Below are 3,834 nucleotides of genomic sequence, written 5' to 3'. Positions count from 1 at the left end.
AATTCTCTCTTTGTTTATAGAATTCCCTCTGTTTTCTAATGCATCTTATACCTGAGGACAGTGGAAGCTCTGAGCAGTTTTGGAATGGGTTGGCCTGGAGAGGTTGCAGTGTCTCAGTCAATGGAGATATTCAGAACCCAGCCGGATCCCACCCTGGCGGGGGGCTGTTCCTGCTTGAGCAGGTCCTAGTGCGTCTCCAGAGGTCTCTGACAACCTTGACCATTTTATGATTCTGTTTTCAAATCACATTTCGATCAGCTTTGGGTTCCTCTCAAAGCCTCATGACCTTAACTTTAGATCAAATATAATATCCAGATGTAGTAGTGAGACCTTGCTGAAATTTTTTGCATGTTTTTTCAGTGGAAGTTGTCTTTTCCTCAGAAGTGAAATTTTAGTTCTGAGAAAAAAGCTTCTGTGATCCTTGTCTGTATGGAAAAGCTATCTACAAAAATTTGTGCAACATTAGATTCAGTTACTTGGAATATTTTGTGTTGAGGATTTGAACACCAGTAGTCCAAGTTCAGGAGGGCTCCTAACTGTATGGTAGCAGTCTCCTTTTTTCACATACGTGGTTCTCCCCACCCTCCTCCAGTGTTAGAAGGTTGCTTGAAGTAATCACAGATTTTGCAAACCAGCATTCTAGTTCCCAGGATAATCCTGTGAGTTATGCATACTCGGTAAAGCCTCACCCATTTTCTAAGCCCTGATGCCTCACCTAAGGCATAAGAAGGTGCTCTTTCACCTTACCATTCAAGCAGATGAATGCTTTGCATGCATATACCCATCTTCCTACATTTTATTTAACTCAAGATGATCACTAACATTTTTTTACGCTAAGAGCCATTCAACTGTAGTTAAGCTAGGCTTAAACCACAATAGAAGGAAGACTACAGTTGAATGGCTCTTAGCATAAAAAAATGTTAGGCATGCTTTATCAAGATATGAGAAATATTTGTTTCAAAAGAAATTACTCCAGAATTAAATATGATATAAACTCAATTTACCATGATACAATTTCTCAGTGACATAGTGATAGGGGCAGCAGCTGCAAGAAGGTAGGAGATGAGCTTTCAGGGAGCACTATGTGGGTGTATGGGATGGTGTTAGGGGAATGGCTTTATGCACTGAAGCTGCAAGATGAAACAGAAATGGTAGTTCTTTGCCTAGAAAATGCTGATAATGAAGTGCTGTAGAAAATATAAACAAGTTTGTTCAAAACAGACTGGCCAAATTAATCTAGGGCATAGTTCCTGTCTAGGTTGTGAAAAAATCAACACTATATTTTGGGGAAATGGAGAAAACCACCTTGGGAAAATTCGTTGAGAATTTGGGAGGTTTGTTTTAAATCTGATTTATGTGAAAGCTTATGTGGTGATTGTGTCTTACCTTCATCTAAAATTGAGGAGGGTCCCTAGTATTTCCGGTATAACTCCATGGCAATATTTGATTCATTTAATAATTAAGTGGTAATAAAAAGTAAGATTTCAGCATTCTCCAGAAGAACAATAAGTAGGTTTTTGATTTGTAAATATTTCTTTAAAGAAGATCAAGAAAACACTTCAGTGGGAGCTAATTGGAGTCATGTCCTTAAACCTCAGTTAAGGAGAGAGAATAGCTTTCAAACTAGACATATGCTGTAGTGCTACTGTGATACTTTCAAAAAAGAAGATTTTTTCAAAAGCACGCCTGTAACTGCCCATACAACAGCAGGCTTTATGAAAATTGCACTCACAAATAATTAAAATTCTGAGTACAATCTGTCATCTCCTGACTGGCGTCTAGAGGAAAAGGCAGAAAGTGTTTATTTCAGCTCTCATTTGGGTAAATTTGATTACTAATCAGGGAATCAGAAGAAATCTCTGTCTCCAGTGATGTGTTCACAGTCTGTTTTGGAGTGAAATAAGCCTTTTTCAAAGTATGAACCTCATTTTCTTGGGTATAAGTATTCACTGAGATATGTGAAGACATTCAAAAAGAGGGATATAATAATAATTAAAAGTAAGTTCGTTGGGGTGAATATGGAGCTGTCATGTCTGGCCACTGATTCAGGGCCAGCCTGAGTCAGTGTTGACTAGAATACTGATGCATCTCTGATATACTTTGTAAATAAGTGAATTAATCTAGTTTCAGTGGGCAAATAGCCATCACAGAAATAATTGGCTGTAAGGAGTAATTGCTAGTCATATGGCAATTTTGCTGCACGGGGAAAAATGAATAGAAATGGAGACTGAAATGTTCTTTCAGCTGAAAAGGTGTTAGTTACATGTTGTACTGTATATATACAGTATACGGCGAGTATACAGCGTACCTGAGTATGCTGAAATATCAGGATAAATAGCTTGCAGAGCTGTTCCCATGGTCTGTAAATTCACTGAAAAACAGGTTAGACGTTACATGAGAGGAAAGGGGACAGTACACAAGAAACAGTGCCACATGTCCCATGCTGATGGAGGCTGAGGTTTAAGGCTTTTCCTTGAAGAGGCAACCTTGGGAGGAGGCATATCACATAAACCCGTGAAACTCAGCTCTGGTCTGAATCCAGACTTTTTTCTCTCACTTTGGGAATAAGATGGAAGTATTAGTCATAGGTGGGTAAGCACTCCTGGGAGGTATTTGAATCTTACAGCAAAGTAAGAGCCTATCTTGAATAGAAACAAGTCGTTACAACATTTGGACTATTTTCTGACTTGTAATAAAAAATACTAAATCAGTGAATTACCTTGAATTAGAAAAAGTTATAAAACGTTCTATTGTTCTTTAACTAGTATCATTGTATTTCTATGGAAAATGACTATAAATGTTCTTTCTCTTCTTCTCTTTTTAATCATCCAGTAGTCCAAGTAATGGTATTGTGCTTTGGAGGTGGGAATGGTGGGGAGCACTGCATGGATACCAGGAGTTTCCTGAACCCCAGTTGCTGTTATGCAGTCTTTTATAGACCATGCAGTCCCCAGAGTAATCCGCCAGTGGCACTAGGAGCCTTTCTGAGGGCAACAAGAACTGAAGTCTTTATACATAATCCCAAAAGAGGGTTTCAGGGAGAAATACTTGTCACACCTAAAAAATGAATGTCGCTTACACTCCTGCTGGGCTTTGGCCAGTAGGCCTTGCAGCCGTTCTGCTGTGCGGCACCAGCACTTTCTGTGTCTGCCTCTGAGGCATTGTTAATCAAGATTATCTCTTTCTGGTTCAATCTGTGCCAAGCTTTCTAGCCCAAAGGCATTGGAGTAGCTTTTAAACCCCACTTAGCTCTTTTGGGAATCTCCTAATTGCACACATGGTCCTTCTTAAAAATGACATTTATTTACAGGTCATACTCTTTTCTTCTGAATGCTTACAAACTGTATGTTGCCAAACAAGTATTAGAAAGTGGTGTAGAAAGCTATGATTTCCCACAGGAATATGCCTAAAACTAGTCCATGAAAACTGCATTTCTCTGCTTCCTCTTGGCTGCTCTAAGCCCCTCAGTTTGCAAATGTACCTGGTAGATAATTGCCTCCTAGCTGTCAGGACCTAGTCTTTTTCTTTGCTGGAATCTTACACTGTGAATTTATAGCATGTAACTCCTTGTAGTTTCTTGAAAGAGTGGCATCTTTTGAGAAAAGGGGAAAAAGAAATTTTGTTTAAGCACAGTTCTCATTATTACAATAGTGTTATTATTAGGCTATGTAGTTTTGTGCCTGATTGTTTTGGATGTTTCTAAAATCCTCTTGATGTAAGCATATATATAGAATATAAGAAAGATTTTCTGAAACACAGAAGAGACTCATTTTTTGTCTAGCACTAAAGCTACTGTCTTAATAAATAACACTAATAACTGGTCTGTTAGAATTC

Source organism: Strigops habroptila, chromosome 12 (genome assembly GCF_004027225.2).
Source record: "Strigops habroptila isolate Jane chromosome 12, bStrHab1.2.pri, whole genome shotgun sequence".
NCBI classification, from domain to species: domain Eukaryota; kingdom Metazoa; phylum Chordata; class Aves; order Psittaciformes; family Psittacidae; genus Strigops; species Strigops habroptila.
The sequence above is the reverse complement of the archived record's forward strand: the minus strand, read 5'-3'. Positions refer to the sequence as shown.